This window comes from Leguminivora glycinivorella, chromosome 2, assembly GCF_023078275.1.
Source record: "Leguminivora glycinivorella isolate SPB_JAAS2020 chromosome 2, LegGlyc_1.1, whole genome shotgun sequence".
Lineage (NCBI taxonomy): Eukaryota > Metazoa > Arthropoda > Insecta > Lepidoptera > Tortricidae > Leguminivora > Leguminivora glycinivorella.
The window spans coordinates 32,787,000-32,809,156 of NC_062972.1; the positions used below are offsets into that span (position 1 = coordinate 32,787,000).

The 22,157-nt window shown below is 39.3% G+C and overlaps 1 protein-coding gene across 1 annotated transcript in view; it reads right to left on the reverse strand.

The window, feature by feature from the left end:
• LOC125239451 (protein madd-4) overlaps nt 1-22,157 on the reverse strand; it is a 699,588-nt gene that overhangs the window by 399,200 nt on the left and 278,231 nt on the right. The window lies entirely within an intron of this gene.

Here is a 22,157-nt window from a genome sequence, read left to right on the forward strand (position 1 = left end):
CGCGCTCGTTAGTTCCCGCCGGCATCCGCTGGGCGCAACGCCAGTGTTCATCCGGCGCACCGCTATCATTGCGCTCCGCTAACGCTCCGCCTACGCTCTCAAAACGCTTTAAGTCGAGCTTTAAGTGAAAACGCAGCTTTATAAACACTACGACATCGTTTACAAACCCGTAATGACCGAAAGTGACGTTTGCTTCACGTTGTCATGGGCAATAAGCGTGACCAAAACTCGCCTACAGGACACTAACACCCCCTTTTGGGTCCTCCCGTGACCCCTATAAAGACCTCTAACTGACTTCGAATTACTAATTAATTTGGGTGTCTATCACACCGTTTGCAATTTCAACTATCTATTCGACTGCTTCAATGTCCATGTGCATAAAATTGTATATTTTTGTAATTAAAGATGTTTTAAATAGAAAACTGAAGACGGCATAATTATGTTTCGTTTAACTTCAAACTTGGGTAAATCCATTTTGCTATAAGGTTGATTATCTTACAGATCATTTTATAGTTTCGCCATGTCTGTCTGTCCGTCCGTCCGTCCGTCCGCGGATAATCTCAGTAACCGTAAGTACTAGAAAGCTGAAATTTGGTACCAATATGTATATCAATCACGCCAACAAAGTACAAGAATAAAAAATGGAAAAAATGTTTTATTAGGGTACCCCCCTTACATGTAAAGTGGGGGCTGATATTTTTTTTTTCATTCCAACCCCAACGTGTGATATATTGTTGGATAGGTATTTAAAAATGAATAAGGGTTTACTAAAATCGTTTTTTAATAATATTAATATTTTCGGAAATAATCGCTCCTAAAGAAAAAAAAGTGCGTCCCCCCCTCTAACTTTTGAACCATATGTTTAAAAAATATGAAAAAAATCAAAAAAGTAGAACTTTATACAGACTTTCTAGGAAAATTGTTTTGAACTTGATAGGTTCAGTAGTTTTTGAGGAAAACTACGGAACCCTACACTGAGCGTGGCCCGACACGCTCTTGGCCGGTTTTTTTTTTTATATAATAAACCTTAAAGTAGAATGAATTTACCCAAGTTTGAAGTTAAGCGACACATATAAAAACGAGACAAAGCTTTCCACAGTGCTGGATTAAAACCGACTTCTTTAGCTATCGCGGCTGACGTAATCACGATCAACTTTATAAAATATGTAGTATGTTTATTTTTTAAAGTACAAATGAAAATATTTGGTAAATCAATTTTATTTGTTCCTAATTGTATGTGTGTAGTGGTTGGTGCGTATAATATGTGGCTTATTTAAATTGGATAGGAACAAAAGGGGAAGCCTGACAGTTGTGCCCTTAGTATGAAAAGTAAAAATGAATCACATAATGTCGTACGAACATAATATCTGAAGAAGGGATGAATGTTGACGATAAATATATACGATTAAATGTATAAGTATAGGGAAGTAAAAGGAAAGGAAAACTAAATAACCGTTTGCTGGATTATGAAAGATGACATATACTAATCGTAACCGAATGATTGATATAATGAAAGGCGAGAGAGATTTGTATGGAATACATGCAATGAGGGCGACTGACTGAAAAAAAATAATAATTTCGTTCGTAAAGTTTGACGTAAAAGTTTCGACATCGGTCTGACAGGCGGCCTAACTAAGGGTCCGCATTAATTGGGGGCGATTTAAAATTAATTTCGCGGAAATTCAATTTTCCCAAGTGGCATATCAAATTAGTTGACACGTCAAATTAAATAAAAAAATTAAGAAGCTGATTGTGAAGCCCAAAAAGGCGAGCTTTTGTCCCTTTATTTGGCGCCGTTAAGAAAAGTTTTTGAATGAGGCAATTAATTTTATTATGGTTTCAAATTGAGTGAGGAGATCGCTAATTTGTACCTACTTAATTTTGTGAAATGATTTTTTGAACGTGGGTCAGAGTGAACTGAGGTAATAATGTGCCTTCTAATCTTGGCAACTTTTGTCAAACCAAATTATATTTTAGAAAAACTTTACTTTAAGACTAGGTATCATTAAAAGACATACATAGACATTAAAATATAAACTATATAATATGTAATTTATAAGTGTTAAAACAATTATCACACAAATGTTATGCCCTTTAGTTTCATTATCTTATAAAAGAAAGAAATGTACAAAGTTGTTTAAATCATCATTGCCTTTAGTGAATCCTAATTTGAATCAATACCTAATCCAGGTCTAATTTATAACCTGGGGGCCGATTTTTGAGTCTCACGGCGTTCGAATTCAGAAAATTTTCACTGAAAATAATAGGCAATTCACCGTTTTCAACCGGAATTTTAGTGACAGTGAGACTCAAAAATCGGTCCCCTGATATTATAAGAAATCGTCGTATCTGACACCTCGACCCTGGATCAAAAAATAGCCTGGATTCATCCTTTAAATATAACCTAATTTGCATGCATTATAAAAAGAATCGCAATAAAAAGCGTGTCATTGCAGGGGCGAGATGTAAAATTAGGTTTGATCATGGAGATAACCTGATTCCCTCCATGTATAATGAACTTAATGAAAGGTAAATGTCAAGTCGGGATTCGGGGGGAAGAAGTATGAATTCTCTTTGTGATATATTTATTTATTTTCTTTTTTGCACGACATTAAATTGTACAAATGGGGTGCTTAATACCTTAAAGCATTCTCTACCAACGTCTACTACGTCAACTATTGGATCAAATAGAAACTTTGGTGCAGGATTGTACTGTTACTGATTTATTTATGTTTGAAACTGTCACGTCACGTAATGATATTTACGTAGTTATGAGCTCATGATACATTAAACAATGTTATGGTACAGTAAACAATGTTAAATGAATAATATTGTAACTATGCTAGTTATGTAACTACGGTCATACATGTCTTAATCTACGTGAATTTATTTTGTTTCCCAACCGGATAAAAAATGCCTATCAATTTGTGGAATCTTTTACATACTTACTTTATTACTTGAATAAGTAACTGGATTTTTTCCTTTTGAAATAGAAGGAAAAAACACTATAATATGTAGTCAAAATATTCAAATGGTTACAGATTTTTATATTATTTTACAACGCCAACTATTTGCAGTTACTAGTTAAAAGTAATATATCAATTGTATTCATTTAGCAATTATTCTGTCGCCACCTTTTCAAATAGGTACGAGTAACGAACGCTAATTATAAAAAACTTCAACAAATACCATGAAATTTGCTATCCACAAGGAACAACCAAAAACCTATTACGCAACTCAAACATTTTAATCCAACAAACTATTTCCAACTATCCTAAGGGAAAACTAATCGTTTCCCGTCCGCCCGCCATTTTGTATCCGCCATTTTTCTCAGCTGTCAGCGAGTGACCCGCGCATTTGTCATTCGGCCGCTTTCGGGCGCGCTCGTGACAGTTCCGAAGTGTTGCCAATTTATATTTTTTTACTTACACATTTTTTTGACGTCTTTAGGGTATGTGGATGGGCTTTGTATTAAGGTGACGTCTCCTTGATAAAATACCGGGTAAGTGTGGGTCGGAGTTCTGTTACCCATGCTTCTGTATAAAAATAACTTTTTTGTAAATTATGTTTTTTAGATTTGTAAATAAGCTTAAATGTTGAAAATTACTGCCTCGGGTGTGATTTTTAGATTATTTTCTATATTTACTAGAAGACGATATTATTTGCATAGAAATTACTACCAAACCAAATATTAATACTTATATATCCATGATTTTAGCATTATCAGAAAAATCAAGGCATTCCCTAATAAAAGCAAAAAAAAAATATGAAGAGAAGTTAACATCAAAACATCAAATAAATACATATTCGTACATGCTATTCAATATCAAATATACTAAACATCTGATTGGGTCTCATCATGAATTTATATTATAAAAAAAATCATAATAAACCGTCCCAACAGGGAATAAATAGAGAAATGGACAAAAGCGACGTCACAACCTGTCAGTCCGACTGGAACAGGCCCGGGACGCTGTAACAGTGACCCAGTTCACTGTTACATAATGTCCGATAAAGTAAGTAGTGTCATTATGATTGAGAAAATGATGAATGATTGAGAAAAAACAGCTTTTTTAGCCGATCTTGATGTTAAAACTTGCTGAAAGCAAAACGTGGCAAAACCAAAAGTTATCCTGGATACAGCTACGAATGAATTAAGCGCGATTTTTCTGAAAATCGCATTTTGTGCTGAAACATGTTTTTTATGAAAAATGAAATGAAAAAAAAAATTAAAATGATTTTATGTCAACCGTATAAACCGTATCTTAACTAAAACAGTTTAGTTTACTGTAGATACTTTTTGTTATAGAGTCCGAGCGTCTTGTAGCTGGGAGTAATATGGATGAGAGTGACAGAGCTTTGACATTTATCATCTGTAAAATGTATGAAATTTCGAAGTAGTCAACGTTTTGGACTTTATTGCGTACCTATACTTAAATTATATTGACATGTAAGTGTTTTAGGTGTGTAATTGATAGTACAACAACACAGATGTGAATACAAACAGAGTTTAAAAAAATGTATACACACCTTAATGTACAGTCACCGGCATAAATAAGTGATGATTTCTATACCTTGTCGCTTTTAATAGTTTGACAATTTCGTATGACATTTCAAACAAGACGTTAATGTGACAAGGTACAAAAATCATCACATATTTATGCCGGTGACTGTACAGACAATAGAGTTCTGTATACATAATTTTGGCACTTTGTATTCACAGCTGTGTTGTTGACTGTATAATTGAGAATTTCTTTTTTTTGCCATTTTTTTCATTTTGATTGTTTTAGGGAATTTTAGGTCAATTGTACTCAGAATCACGAGTACTTTCAATCTCACTGGGAGACAAAAAGTGTCCCAGAATTTCCATACATTTTTGTTACTTTCCTCTTTTGTTACCCCATACAACATGTACGGAAAATGATAACAAAATAAGAAAAAAATATATTAATTTTTTTAACTACTAGGATTGAAAAAGCTAGTAATTCTTAGTAGAAATAGCATTTTTTTTTTTCAAAAATATCACATTTCATAAAAGTGGCAAAAAAAAGAAATGCTCAATTATCATAATAAAATAAACTAAAATAAAAATAAAATAAAAAAGCCTTATATTTCTTACAACTTATAAAACGATAGAATACAATTTAAACTTATTTCTACATAATCTATTTAATCTACTACATTTTACATACTAATATTTTAACTATTGCTGTTTGTAAGAGCCCCTCGCTACTCGAAGGTGAAGGCCTCCTCTAGTGATCTCCAAGCGTCTCTATTGTTTGCTTTATGCATCCATTGATCACCAGCAAGTCTTACTATGTCGTCAGTCCATCGGGCTTTGGGTTTGCCTTGCTTTTTCGTACCTGATGGTCCCTTCCAGGTGGTCAGTCTATGAGTCTGAGCTCAATTATCATAAAACTGTTAAATGTCTTTTTTTACATAAATTTCTGGTGGAAGCTCTTCGCCTATCCGAAGACCCTCAAAATAAAGAGGCGATTTAAAATACAAGTGCTATCCCATCGGCGGAACGCAATGGAGCGAATCGTGTAAACCCTTCCCGTACGTGGGTGTTAGGTAAGGTTCCATGGACAGAGGGTTCCGTAGTAACGGACATGTTTAATATAGGTACAATACGTGGTTTTAATCAATTATACTTCATTTGTTTTTAGGGTTCCGTACCAAAAAGGTATAAAATGAATCCTTATGGTGCGACTCTGTCCGTCTGTCTGTCTGTCTGTTTGACGACCGGTCTGGCCTAGCGCGTAGTGACCCTGCCTGCTAAGCCGCGGTCCCGGGTTCGAATCCCGGTAAGGGTATTTATTTGTGTGATGAACACAGATATTTGTTCCTAAGTCATGGATGTTTTCTATGTATATAAGTATGTATTTATCTATATAAGTATGTATATCGTCGCCTAGCACCCATAGCGCAAGCTTTGCTTAGTTTGGGTCTAGGTTGATCTGTGTAAGGGGTCCCCCAATTTTTTTTTTGTCTGTTTATTTATTTATTGATGCACTCCTTGGCTAGTAAATGAAAAAGCCTCAGATCACAATATGTCTCTTGAACTCAGCTCTGCTTCGGCCGAGAATCACATGTCATTTGAGACATTTCTTACGTTACTTGCCTAGCTTAGTTACATTTGCTGCTGTTACATTTCGAATAAGCGTGCGACTTTCGATCCGGAGGTCTCGGGTTCGAATTCGAACCCCGGCTCGTACCAATGAGTTTTTCGAAACTTATGTGCGAAATGTCATTTGATATTTGCTAGTCGCTTTTCGGTGAAGGAAAACATCATGAGGAAACCGGACTAATTCCAATAAGGCCTAGTTACCCTTCGGGTTGGAAGGTCAGATGGCAGTCGCTTTCGTAAAACTAGTGCCTACGCCAAATCATGGGATTATTAGTCAAACCTGTGACCCCACGCTCCTGTGAGCCGGGATAACGCAAGGATGGCTGCATGATGATGACTGTCATTTCAACTGTGCTTTTAAAAGGTTGAATTTTAGATTAAAACACGGTTTTGAATTTTTCCCACATTTTGCTTGTACGCCTTTTTCGCGATCGACGGGAGATAGCCTATGTCCAATTGATATTTTTTATTTGCCTCCATCGGTCTAAAAATATGGTATTTGAATAAGCCTGAACTCTTTTTATATTGACTAACGGTATGCGGTTGGCCAGATTTTTCACAAAAATATCGGCCTAAATAAATACAGTTGGAAGAGAGTTTCAGTATTGGATTATTTTTCTCGTGGCTATAAAATGTATGTGCCTACATTATGTCTACCATAAGTTCAGAATATGTTACTCTACAGGTGCTCGCGAGGAACCCGTATAACTTGAACCACGCGTTTCTGAGGCCAAAAGAAAAAAAAAATGTTACATGAGTTTGAAAATTTTTCGCAAAAAAGACGTTTTTGGACGTATTTTCACATAAAAAGTAAATTTTATCCACAAAGTTGGCAATTAAAATGGTATGCGATCACTGCCGCCCATGGACACCCGAAACACTAAAAGTGTTGGAGGTGCGTTGCCGGCCTTTAAGATGGGTGTACGCTCTATTCTTGAAGGTTTGATGGTCGTATCGGTCCGGAAATACCGCAGGCGACAATTTATTCCACAGTTTATGTTACGTAGGTACTAACATCACAAATTACATAAATTATCCTTGACTTTCGGAATATTGAAGCCAGTCATAAGTGACCGTACGGTTGTTTGCCACATATATATATATTCCGCACTCTTCGCCTAGGCCAGCCACCTCCACCAATTGTTTTATTTTTGATGTAAATTACATTAAATGTTAACATTATCATATTTCATTCCGTGGGTGTCGTAGAAGTCGACTGTGGGATATGGGTTAAATTGTGGTGTAGGCAAGGGGCTGGCAACCACTGCTGTAATATCACAATTTCGTTTTCTTTCGATCCCTTAAATATATTACCAAGATAGGCACTGAAACTTGAGTAGTTTCATGTGCTCTGCCCACCCCTTTAAAGGATACAGGCGTGATTGTATGTCTTTCCCGTCACGGAACAATGGTGTTCCGGACCTTTGGGAGGCGTGTGCGGGGCCGAAGCCAACGCGTAGAGGCCCTTTTGACACTTTAATGAAATGTAAGGGGTACACCGAGCGGGTGTTGCCCTTACCCGTATCATGGGACACACGGAGAGGCAACACCCGCCAGGGTGTAAGGACTATTTGAGAGTTAATGTAACCTAAAATGAACTGGGCTATTGGATGAAAGTGATGGACTAAATACTGGGCTATGGGATAAAAAACCGGACGCCTGCCTAATAAAACGGTATCCAATTTTATTTCTGGCAGACGGTGACTCGTCCCCACAAGATGGGCCCCCACAAAAAGCGACATCCAAGATGGCTCAAGGGCAACACCGGTGTGAGAACTCAAGGGTGTCGAGAGGTGTACACCGCTTTCTGCCCAGTGGCCGCTAAGCCACTGTACCAACTCGCGTCTTACGCAAATTTTCACTTCCACCCCTGGGCCATGTAGCCCTAACGACTCCACTCTGGACGGCCAATCAAGGCAAGCCAGAGGTAGAGAGTCCTGTCCCACCCACCCGCCTTACGGGTAACAGAACTCCCCAGGAGCACTCGGGTACGTGGGGTCGCTGTTCCCCAACAGCTCGCCACAAGCTGCCCTGCGTTGCCACAAGCTGCCCTGCGTTATCATTCTCATCTTCACATTATCCGATCCGATATCGGATGTAGGAAGGATTTCAAAGGCAAAAATCAAAGATGGCGGCTTAAATATATGGGATCAACGACCGGTCTGGCTCAGTCGGTAGTGACCCTGCCTGATAAGCCGCGGTCCTGGGTTCGAATCCCAGTAAGCGCATTTATTTGTGTGATGAGCACAGATATTTGTTCCTGAGGCATGGATGTTTTCTATGTATATAAGTATGTATTTATCTATTTAAGTATGTATATTGTCGCTTAGCACCCATAGTACAAGCTTTGCTTAGTTTGGGGCTAAGTTGATCTCTGTAAGGTGTCCCTAATATTTATTTATTTATTTATCATTTACCTATATCTCTTATCACAAATAAAACATGAAGTTATATATTCCTCATTCGGTCCTCGGACTACACACGCGTTATGGATTGAACATTCACGCTCGTGTGAGTCCAATTAATGGTACGCCTATAATAGAATTATCTGAACTCTGACGTGGATATATCCACATGTATAAATACAATATTATCCATTTATCCATGCATGAAATCTAGGATGTAGGTATAGTCAGGTGAAATAATTTATGGAGTGAATATATTCGCCAGGAGCTCGACTGGTGTCGTCATTTGTGAGTGTGTTTAGTAAAATTAAAATTTTGAAAAAACCCCCGACCGCGACATAGTAGACCGATTTTTATGAAACATGGCTGAGAACACTCCCGATTAACTCAGCTTTCAGATAAAAAAAAACTAAATCCAAATCGGTTCACCCGTTTGGGAGCTACGATGCCACAGACAGACACACACACACACAGACAGACAGACAAATAGACAGACAGACACACACACAGACAGACACGTCAAACTTATAACACCCCGTCGTTTTTGCGTCGGGGGTTAAAAACGTCCTAATTTGTCGGTTACCATTAAGGCGAGATTTACTCGTATCTTTATATGAATAAACTAACGAAGCGGCGTTATAAATAAATAAATAAATAAATATTGGGGACATCTTACACAGATCAAATTAGCCCCAAACTAAGCAAAGCTTGTACTATGAGTGCTAAGCGACGATATACATACTTAAATAGATAAATACATACTTATATACATAGAAAACATCCATGCCTCAGGAAAAAATATAGGACCGCCGCTCAGCAGGCAGGGTCACTACGGACTGAGCCAGACCGGTCGTCGTTATAGCAATCGGCAAAAATGGGACTTTTCCCGTGCACACTCACATTTGTAGGTCTGGTTCCTCTATGGTTAATCGTGACCAATGTCTGTCATGTTCACAAGATTACAAGTTGTGACAATCCCTAAGACTTATTGCGAATAGGACAAACAAAAACTCAAAAATAATCAGCTTTAAAAATATCAAGATTAGAGAGTATAAATTTATGAATCGGATATTTTTTTGCTATTTTTACGCATAGTAAAAGTTACTTAGTAGGCGTACTAAGAAAATTTTAATTAATGTATCTCAATAAATTATTTCAGGTTTCTAAATAAGCATCCTGTATTGTACTCGTGTTGTAATTTCCGGACTGATTCGAACTTTAATAGATATAGATATAGATATAGATGTTTATTGGTAAAATATTCACATTTACACGTCAATTATTTACATACAATGATTATTTAGAAAAAAAAATCACATTTCACATTGGGTATTCTAAGTAATGCAGACACACATATTACATTAGTAGGTACACGATCCAGTCAATGACCCGTAGGTATCAAGGAACTCATCCAAAGTATAGCAAGCCATTTCGAGTAGGATGGATTTTAGTTTGCGGACAAATATTGCATCGCTAGAAGCTTGCTTTATGTCATCATGCAGTACATTGTAAAGTCTGATACCCATTACATGCACAGACTTTCTAGTTTTTGCGAGGCGGCACGCTGGCACGACCAGCTGGTTACGCCTGCGCGTCACGCTGCCCCTGAGTTGGCTATGAGTGGGGATCAGATGAAGTACAGATGATCAGAGTATGAGTATGAGTGGGGGTCAGATGATGTAAGTAATATACATAGTAAATGGACCATTTTTTTCAAAGTTGTCCACCCCAATTTTTTTTTTGGATTTGGAATTTTTTATGTGGTTTCCACTCAGAATCGTGAGCCCTTTCAATTCTAATAGGAGAAAAAAAAAGTGTCTCAAGGTATTTTTCCCATTCCGTTACCATTTTTTCAGCGTATGGCGGTAACGGAATGGAAGGTTCGAAAAAATGTATGGAAACCTTGGGACATTTTTTTTTTCCTATCAGGACCGAAAAAGCTCCCGATTCTGAGTATTAATCGCGTAAAATATACCCATGTTACAAAAAAAGTGGGGTGGACAACTTTGAAAAAATCCCAGGCCCAAATATGGACCATGTTGATAAGATTTGTCAGTGTCAAAATAGATATTTTGCCGGTTTGACACTAAAAAATTCTACTCACATCTTAGAAGTCTGATAACGTAAGTAACTGTTTGAGAAACCGGGTTAGAAAAGTTTAATATACTTACCTGTATTTTTTTAAGTAAAAGTAGTTGTTCCAAAGTCTGGGTTTTATCATTATTTAACCAACATATTTACCAAATAAACCATCCCATTTAACTGTTAGTCAATTAATTGCAAGCTGCAAAATGTATGTTAAGAGAAGACAAAACTGTGATGATTAAAAAAAGCCTACGTCAGTTCTAAAACGGTTCAGCAGGCACCAGACACGTCGTTGGGTAGTGAAGCCTGGTGGTTTTTTGCGGGGGCTTAGTTCGAAAAAGTCTCTCGGCACCTGATTGGAATGCCACTCGTTAAGCCAGGCATTATTTATCTTCCACAGGGGATCCATGGTATTGAGGCTGGCTAGTGGTGGATTGCGAGACTTTAGCCTGCGGTCAGTCTTAGCAAGCACATCTCCGTGAATGGGTAGAGTCGGGTCTCTCCGTATCTTATCAAGCTCTCGGTAGAGACAGTGTTCCCGGCGAAGGTGGGGTGGAGCGATGTTGCTGAGGGCAGGTAGCCAGTAGGTAGGTGTAGGGCGTATACAGCCTGTGATGAGGCGCATGGTTTGGTTAAGTTGCGTGTCCACAGCTGAAACATGGTTGCTGTTGATCCACACAGGCGAGCAGTACTCCGCCGATGCGTAGACCAGCGCTAGAGCAGTTGTTCGGAGGCAAGCAGCATTGGCTCCCCAGGTTGTTCCGGTCAGCTTCTGAACTATATTATTACGAGTCCTCAGTTTTCCCGCAGTTTTGTTGAGGTGGGCCTTGTAGGTGAGGCTTCGGTCTTATCTTATCTTATCTTAAATCTGCGGGGGCCCTTACGGATACACTTCGACCCATCGGGATCTTTTGTGCAATTACCCCCTACGATCCTAAGATCCTTCAGCTATTCAGGAGCTTCTCGACCATCTCCACGTATCGGATGATGAGGCTCATGGGTAGCTCTCTGAAGTCCTTCGGTGCCAGGTAGCCTGCTCCAAAGTTCTTCATTCTTTGTCTGGCGAGGGCGTGACATTCACACATTAAATGTCTGACGGTCTCTTCCTCTTCGCCACACATGCGACAATCAGTGTTGTCGGCGTGTCCCATCTTGGCCAAAATTCCTTTGACCCCGTAATGGCCTGTGAACACCCCCGTTATAATTTGGAGTTGTCTTTTGCCTAGCTTCCCTAGCTTTTTGCTCCATCCAGAGTCTACCCTCTGCATAAAGAGCTTTGAATGCTTCAGACCAACCAGGGCATCCCACTCTTTTTGGTGACTAGCCTTTGTTTGGTCTTTCATAGCCATTCTGATGGTTCCTTGTGAAAGGCCCACATAAGGTTCCGGACCTATGAAGTTGTCTTCAGATCCGGCCTTGGCAAGTTCATCAGCGTTTTCATTGCCAATGAAGCCTTCGTGCCCCGGTATCCATACCAGTTGCACCTTGTTTTGCCTTCCAAGCTTGTTAAGAGCTTGGATGCCGTTTAATACCAGTCTAGAGGTAACTCTGGGCGATGTGAAGGCTTTGAGTGCCGCTTGACTGTCGCTGAGTATATAGATAGTCTTACCTTGGATTTGTCTAACTATATTCTCATGTACACAGGCAATTATTGCATATGTCTCGGCTTGGAAGACCGTGGCATAATTGCCCATGCTGATACTACCACTGTAGTCATTTGCATAAATGCCTGCGCCCGTACCAGATGCCATCTTGGACCCGTCTGTATACCAGATGATGGTGTTGTCATCAGGGGTGGGTGTCTCCAGACCCTTCCATTCGGCTCTAGTATGGACTTTGGTTTTGAAGTTTTTGTGGAAGATGAATTTCGGTTGCATTTTGTCGCAGCCCATACTCATCAGCCTTCCCATAGAATTGTTGTATTCCATGCTTGTGTGTTTAGTCTTCGGCATGCTATCGCTCCAGAGGCCTGTTAAAGCCAGCCGGTGTAGCGATTTCAGTGCCTCAGACTGTATCACTAGATGTAGCGGCGGGAGATCCAATAGTACCTCCAATGCTGCTGTTGGCGTCGTTCTGAACGCACCCGTTATAGCCATGCATGCTGTCCTTTGTACCTTCATGAGGACATCCTTGCATGTGCTCAGTAATGTCCTTGGCCACCAGGCCAGGCTTCCGTACAGGATTATAGGTCTCACCATCATGGTGTAGATCCACCTTAGTACCTTTGGGTTTAAACCCCATGTTTTGCCGTAAGCTGACCTACACATTCCAAACACTCTAAGTGCCTTGGCTGTGGTCAGTTCGACGTGTCTTTTCCAGTTCAGTTCTTTGTCTAGTGTTACCCCTAGATATTTCACTTCATTGGAAAGTTCAAGTACCCTTCCATAGAGCCTTAGTTGCCCCATGCCAGTAAGGGCCCTTTTCCTGGTAAACGGTACTACCACTGTTTTGCCTGGATTGATGGAGAGTTGTTGGTGGTTACACCACCTCTCCACTTGCCTCAGTGCTGTATTCATGATTTCTGACACCGTTCCCGGGAATTTCCCGTTTATGAGTATCACTAAATCATCTGCATAACCCACTGTATATACTGGGCCCCTATTTAGTTCTTCCAAAAGTGAGTTCACTACCAGGCTCCATAGAGTCGGAGAGAGAACCCCACCTTGTGGACAACCTTTTGTTGCTGTGGCTAGTAATTCTCCCCCCATGAGGGAGGACTTAATTAGCCGGCTGTTCAACATATTACCTATCCAGCGGCAGATGGTAGGTTCTATGCCATGTTTGAGTGCAGCATTATTGATTGCACCATATGTGGTGCGATCAAAGGCACCTTCGACATCCAGAAATGCAGCAAGACATAGTTCTTTGTTTTTCTATGGCCTGCTCCGCTCTAGTTGTCACCAGGTGTAGTGCTGTCTCCGTGGACTTGCCCGGCTGGTATGCACATTGCAAGCGGTGTAGTGGATGTCTCTTGAGCGGACCATCCCTGATGTGTCTGTCCACCAGTTTCTCCAAAGTTTTAAGGAGAAATGATGATAGACTTATGGGCCTATATGATTTGGCTTCTGTGTAATCCTCTTTGCCTGGTTTGGGCAAGTATGTTACCTTTACTAACCTCCATGCACGTGGTACATGTCCGAAGGCAATACACGCTTTGTACAGTCTTCGGTCAAGAGTGACACCAAGGTATTTGGGATTTGGGTTATGTTTCAGTGTCTTTCCCATAAACTCCACATTGAGCTCGGTATTTGCTAGCTTGTTGTTCAGGTGAAAGCAGCATACCTCGGTTTTATTTGCATTAGGGCATAGTCGCCATCGGGAGAAGTAATCGTTAATAGTTCGTAAATCTCATTCTAACGTTACTTCAGTTATCTTAATGTCCCGGTTTTGTGCTCCTAAGGCAATGTCGTCAGCATATGCAAATTTCCGAGAGTGGGTTGCAGGGAGGTCATGGGTGTACACATTAAATAGAAGTGGAGCAAGTACCGACCCTTGTGGGAGACCATTATTTAAGGTTTTGGTGCTACTGACACTATTGCCGAGGTGGACTTGAAAGACTCTGTTCGTGAGTGAGTTTTCCACAAGTTTGTAGATTTTTAAGCACGGAACCAGTTTGATGAGCTTATATAGAAGTCCTTGTCGCCAAACATTGTCATACGCAGCCGACAGATCGATGAACGCTACCGATGTTTTCTGGTTCTCTTCGTAGCATTTTTCTATGAATGATGTGAGTGCCAAGACCTGATCACAGCAGTTACGATTCGAGCGGAAGCCAGCTTGCTCTTTTGGTATAGCCCTGTCGATAGGAATAAATGGGGATGGTGCAAGTCGGCAGCATGCGAATGTGACATACCAAAGCAGACAATCCGCCATTATGGTGCTGGAATGCCCTAACACCAAATTCAATGGCAGCTTTGAAGAGCTCAAAAGCTTAAATGGGAAAGCCGTGGATTATTTTAAGACTTCTAGGTTTAATTTTTAATTGTATAATGCAGTGACATGTAAATATAATGCCATACGATAAATAAATAATAATTAAAAAAAGCAAAAATATTAATTGTATATTATTGTTTAATAGTTTTTTTTTTCATCCGGAGAGATGGGCCAAGGTAGCGACCGAATGGGCGCCACAAATTGCCAGAGGCCGAGGTAGACCAAAGATGAGATGGCGGAAAGACCTGGACTCATTTTGTGGCGGCTGGCGAGAGCATGCACAGGGCCGTGACGAGTGGCGGAAAACAGGGGAGGCCTTTGCCCAGCAGTGGGACACATTAATATAGGCTATATATAAAAAAGTTAGAGATATTTTTTTTTGTTATAATTTTGAGAAGCGCTGGTAGCCTAACGGTAGTACGGGCGACTTTCGTTCCGGAGGTCGCGGGTTCGAACCCTGACTCGTACCAATGAGTTCTTAGGAACGTATGTGCGAAATGTCATTTGATATTTGCCAGTCGCTTTTCGGTGAAGGAAAACATCGTAAGGAAACCGGACTAATTCCAATAAGGCCTAGTTACCCTTTCGGTTGGAAGGTTAGTCGCTTTCGTAAAACTAGTGCCTACGCCAAATCTTGGGATCAGTTGTCACAGCGGACCCAAGGCTCCCATGAGCCGCGGCAAATGCCGGAATAACGCAAGGATGATGTTTTTAAAAAAAAAATGATGATGATCATTTAGAGAATTTTAAATCAAAACGTGTGTGACCCAATTTCCAAAATGCAGCCCACATTTCCGAAATAATTTTAAAACACTCTTCCGTGACCTACAAAAAGGTTCCACACGTCAGACATGTTACGATTACAAATTAAATAATTAATAGCACAAAGGATAATAGGGTAATCGGGTAACTTTTAGGGGAAGGCCGGCAGATGTGGCCACCCGGGCCCCATGGTAATTTATATGCAAGTTAATCCTTTCGAAACAAGTGACAAAGTGGACGATGAGCGGAAACGTTTCAAAAATAAGATATAGGGAATTTGCCCGTACTTAAAATCATCCTTCTTGCGTTATCCCGGCATTTGCCACGGCTCATGGGAGCCTGGGGTCCGCTTTGACAACTAATCCCAAGATTTGGCGTAGGCACTATGTTTCCGAAAGCGACTGCCATGTGACCTAGTCTAACCCGAAGGGTAACTAGGCCTTATTGGGATTAGTCCGGTTTCCTCACGATGTTTTCCTTTACCGAAAAGCGACTGGCAAATATCAAATGACATTTCGCACATAAGTTCCGAAAAACTCATTGGTACGAGCTGGGGTTCGAACCTGCGACCTCCGGATTGAAAGTCGCACGCTCTTACCGCTAGGCCACCAGCGCTTGCGCTTGCCCGTACTTAAAATAAAATATTTTATTAAGTATATGCACGAAAGAAAGTATCAGATAATTAAAAGGAAAACATGTGTAGGTATTTTAAAACCTAATTTCTATTTAATAAGTTGGAAAGAAAGATATTAAGTAAATTAGTTGACCGTGACGTCACTCGGCACAATCAATCCTCATATTAATTCCAATATCTGGGCAACCGAGCTTCGCTCGGTTCTGTTTCGTATCCTTGACATGTGTCGCCATCTAGTTCAAATATGAATAGTACCTACATCGAGCGAAAGAATTCTCAGCCTTAACAACACAACTACTCCACACGAGATGGCGCGCATTTCGCCACAAAAACTCAAATAGTGTATTTTTCTATTCGTTTTAGCCTTGACCTGTGTCGCCATCTAGTGTTTGCAATAAATAGTACTTACATCGACCGAAAGAATTCTGTCTTAACAGTACAACTACTGCACACGAGATGGCGCGCGAAGAAAAACGCATGAAAACTCGAAAATTCGCGTTTTCCGGGACCTAAGGATAAGTTAGACCGATTTTTCACCCCCAAAAACCCCCACATAACAAATTTCTGCGAAATCGTTAGAGCGGTTTCCGAGATCGTTAGTGTAAATAAATATATAAATAAATAAATAAATAAATAAATAAATATACAAGAATTGCTCGTTTAAAAGTATAAGATAAGATATTAGCAAATCGTGGAAATTCGTTTTGACAGTTCTTAAAAAGAAACCGATTTGATTAGAAGTGAGTGTACAAGCAAAAGGGGGTGTACAAGTTTCTAATGGGTTAGCAACGCCCATGTGACACTTCTTGAGTTGCAGGCCATAGGTTACGGTGACCGCTTTCCATCAGGTGGACCGTATGCTTGTTTGCCGCCGACGTAGTATTAAAAAAAGGAGGAAAGTAGCATATTGTCTTGGCGTAGGTACTTACTGAATTTTCCTACACCTTAGTTTATTTGGTTACATTCGAACCCTATTCTACCTTAAAGATACTGGAAGAAGGAAGGACCTTGGACGGAAGGCGTCATACTAACAAAAAATAAGTAGGTATCATAGGCCCCCAGAAAAATGCACGTAGTGAGAAAAAAACTACTTTTTTTTGTATAGGTAGGTGTATCCTGAAAGGTGGGCCAAAATGGTTACCGAGTGGGACCCACGGACTACCATAGATGGTGCAGGTCGAGGTTCAGGCAGACCAAAAAGGAGATGGTGCGACGACCTGGAAAAATGTTATCCCAACTGGTGGGGAAATGCGAGTGATAGGGTCGAGTGGAGGAAAAGAGCAAAAAGCTTTTGCCTAGCAGTGGGACACTAATGCAGGCTAAAAAAAAATAGGTAGGTGCTAAATGAGTCCGTATCTGAAAAACTTTCGTACAAAATTATACCTTCTGGCATAGAATCGTGAGTGGTCTTAATACACCTGCGGGCGGGCGTAGCACACTAGTTCTATAAACCTTATCGCATCGGTGTGTCCCTGTCGCACTTACATGTAGTGCGAAAAGGACGGCCTGACGTTATATCGTTTGTCACGCGACCATGCTTGCCTGCCTGTATTCAATTTAAACTTAAAATTGTTGGTCTTCTCTACAGCCGGAATTCACAGTTCCAAAAGTAAATAAATAGACTTATTTATGTTTAATTTTTGGCCAGTTGAAGTTTGAGGTACCGGACAAAGGAGAGAAACGTTTAACAATTTAGATGTTAACAAATTCAATGCATTTAAATTAATAATTAACGTTGAAACAAGGAAAGATAAAAGCTATTCTTTGAGCCATATAATGTGGCAAATCATAATTTTTAGCAAGTGTCTGGAAAATAAAACGGTCACATGTTTTAATTTTTTTTTCATCGTGAAGCATTTTTACTACAAAATGTAGTCGTTCATGGGAGGCTGGGGTCCGATTTGACAACTAATCCCAAGATTTGGCGTAGGCACTAGATTTTACGATAGCGACTGACTGACTTTCCAACCCGAAGGGTAAACTAGATCTTATTGGAACTAGATCAGTTTCCTCACGATGTTTTCCTTCACCGAAAAGCGACTGGCAAATATCAAATGACATTTCGCACATAAATTCCGAAAAACTAATTGTTGCGAGCCAGGGTTCAAACCCGCGACCTCCAGAACGAAAGTCCTACTTACCGCTGGGCTACCAGTGCTTGTAAACACATAATTCAGATTCTAAGTAGATGATAATCAACGAAATTGGTATTCTGCTATTGGGAAACTTTTATACTTACTTGGATTTTTACTATAAGTACTTGGATTTTATATAACTACAGTTGTGTTCTTGTATTATTTTCTCTTTATTGACATTATTCTTCTGTATATTTCTTTAGTCATACCAATATTGTTGTGTCTCGTGTAGGCTTGTGTAGTACTAATAGTACAAAATACACGGTACCCTGCACTGTACTAGACCGAACTACTCCCAAATGATTCTGCTCTCTAGTACATTTAGTACACTCACACACGCGCAACAGAGTGGGAGTGAAGAGCCGAGAAGTGACAGCAAAGCGATCCGTGTGATCCGACCGCAACCGAACTAGAACCGACTGACTCGGACCGAAACCGCGCGAAGACGGCCGATCAGCTCTCGGCTACTACGAGCGAACGTTCCTGTACGCCATATACACAATTCTGTGGGCCTAGTGAAAAAGGGAAAAAAGTCCGAGGTGGGACTTGTGCCCTTTTTCACCGAGTCAATTTGAGTTATACCCTTTTTAACTGGGCACAAAGAATTTGTCTCTCGCTTTCTCGGTGTACTACTGTACTAAATGTCCTAATAGAACTAACTCGTACATTTCGGAGATCGTACTACTATGTAGTAGTTGGGAGCGATCTTTTCAGTGAACGAGCAGGCACAACTCTAGTCTTGTGTATGTCTGGCAGCCTAATTGGCATTGTCCCCTGAGTTACAGCCGCCATTGGCGCCATAATGCTTATCGTAAATATCGACGCTGTTTGTGTACGATTTATTGGAGTTTAGTACAAAGGACTAAATTAGCACTTTAGGGATCTGCTCCTAGAAATTGATGCCCTGCTGACGCCTGTAGCACAATAATAGAAGAAAAAATACCTACAATTAGGACTCTCTAACAGGTGATTCATATAATAGTACATTTCGTTATAAGTGCGAGAAGTATGTCATTACTTTACGAGTCCCGAGACAAGTCTCGGGACGAGTTAAGAATGACATTCTCGCACGTGTGACGAACGACGTTTTTTAATACAGTTGCGAAATAACACTATGACAACGAAATAAAATAATCCGAACTCAATTTTCGCAATGACATTGACGCATTATTTGACAATTCAAAGGTACATTTTTGAAGCTTTTAAACTAATATTAAAACAACTCGGTAAGTAGTCGTAAAATGTAACGCATACTTTTTACGCACTAGTGCGTAAAAACAACAGCCAAAAAACGCCACCAAGTCTGAACTCATATCCCACAGTCGACTTCACGAAGCCCACGGGAAAAAGGGGAGGTTAAATTTATCTACTAACTTAATGGCGCTATTAAAATAACTATGAAGTTCAAGTTGTGAGGAAACTTTTAGTACCTACTCTCAGATTTGTCCTTCCCAACAATATAAACTTTTTTCCTAACTACCACGTCTTATCTTAATCTAGCTAAATACAGTACCCACGTAAGTCTACCCTTTCATAGAGATTATAAAATAAATAATAACCTACACAAATCCTCTCTAATTACTCATAACAAGCATTAGCACTTAATTGGAACTCATAATTAAGAAGGCGAAATGAAACAATTATTTTTGTTTATCCTTTATGTGAATTCGTATAACATTCAAGCTTTGCGAAAGAAAATTAATTGTAACGACTCCGGAATTACGCGGTAAGCACCCCTGACTTGTGAAAAACAAAGTGTCTTAAGAACGTGAACTGTCACACGAAATTAAACTGTAAGTAGTTAACATACGATTCAAATTTTAATGAAACAGTCATCGATACATACTCTCGATCGGCTTTTATTAACTGACCAATCATGTCATAGAATTTGAATAGCGTTCGAAGAAAAGTGAAGCTTGATGGGACGTAATACGGTTTGATTTTCATTAAAGGGTTTAGTGACATAGATCGTTTTGTACTGGGGTTTGAATTAATAAAAGCCAGATGTAAGCAACCTTGTGGGTCGCATACTAATGACAGGTCAAATATTGTTAATTTTGCCTTATGCAGCATGTTACTGATACATTACCATCGGCCGTTTGATCTTAGGAAAGCTAATAGGCTAATAGACTGGCTAATGAAGTAAAAGCCATTAGTAAAGAAAAGACATCTTTGTAAGAGCTTGAATAGTTGAATACTGGTTTTATCTTATATGTAGTTACTTTGATTAGCAGGAAATGTTAACAGACTCTCATAAGTAGATCTTATAATCAGATATTTTATAAGTACGTAAGTAGACTCATCATCAGAGAACATTTTTTTTAAACTCTTTAGCACTTAGATATGTAAATTACATGCACCATACGGCTACCAAAAAAAACTTAAGACTTTTCTTGAGGGAGTTCAGTATTATTTTGTACCACACAAAATCCAGAGAACAAAAAACTCTCTTTTTAGTACCTAGAATGAATTGCATGTTCCTGCTCTGTGGCATTTTTCCCCATAATGACAATTGCACTTTGTCGTTCAGTGCCTATTCAACAAAGATAGATATTTAATTGATGCTGAGTAATAATAATATTACTTATTTTACTCAGAACCAAAGGCAAATACCAAAACTCTTCAACGTTTATGTTAAATTTATGCTTTTAATATAAAATAAATACGTATAATTAATTTACATTATTTGCCAAAACAATTACAGTTGACAACACAATTACGTAACAACAATAGCTTCATCCTGTATACAGTCGTACCTCAAAGGCATAACGCTGTAAGTTCCAATACTTCCAATTTAGTAATTTTATAGAAGACCCAATTTTATATCAAAATAGGTCTTGCTTTTTTAGGGCCTCGGAAAACGACAAACAGAGTTTTTGAGACTGTTTTTTTACTAATCGAAATAAAATATCTTTTTAATTATTATTTGAAAGCTTTTGAGTTTTTACTACGTACTCGTAGTGTGCTCGCATCAAAAAAAAAGAAATAAATAAATATTACACCTCATGACCTCACACAGATCAACCAAGCTCCAAATTAGGACTTATATAGATAAATACATACTTATATACATAGAAAACATCCATGACTCAGGAACAAATGTCTGTGTTCATCACACAAATAAATGCCTACGCAACCGGTCGTAAAGTTGTGATTTATTTTAAAGCGAAAATATCAAAATTTGGGCTTACAGTGTTTTGGTTCTCAGTTAAATTCCCGATTACGTTGTTGTCGCACCCTGTGTGTCTCGGCTCAACTGTTGTAGGCGCAAATTATGTCAAAATATTATTTCATTTTCGTTTGAATTGAAACGGCGCGTATTTTAGTCCGTATTGTTTTGCGGTGACGTAAGTGACGCTTGAAATCTAATTGTTTTGTGCTATATATTTCTAAAAGCTCTATACTTGCTATTCGTTAAATTTTTCTTATTATGGAATGAGTAAAAACGTTTTTAAAAGTCAGTTTTCTTAATTATTGTGTTATAGTATTTTATGCAACTGGTGGTTAAAAGAGGTCAAAAAAGGTGAGTGGCGTGGGTAACAATTTGAGGCGAAGCCGAAAATTGTTAATAAAGACGCCACGAGCATTTTTTGACTCAGTTAAACACCGTTGCATACAATACTTTTTCTACGACCAAGCACTTATTTTGAAAGAAAATTATAAATCAACAAATACCTGCTTTCAGTCATCTTAGTTATCTAGTGGACCGCCTACCATTTTGAATATGCAGTTTGAGTGCAAACATGAAAATAAAACTGTCTATGGTATGGTTCTTTGAAGCCTGGCCACTAAGACGAATCGAGCCGAGTTGAATCGAGTTCTCATACATTTGAATGCGATTCGACGCGTCGCCAATGAACGCAGCAGAAAACGAAGGAGTCTCGACTCTGCGAATTGGTTTGTTAAGTTGGTAGCAATGTATTTACTGAACTGTAACAGCTATATCGTGCTACTTCTACTAAATGTTTTCAGGGTATAGACTAGATAGACTTGTCCTGACATCTTTTATGTAGGGTTTTTAAGTTCTATGCACGACCTTGTAACTCACGAATAACAGTACGGGAGTAGAAAAA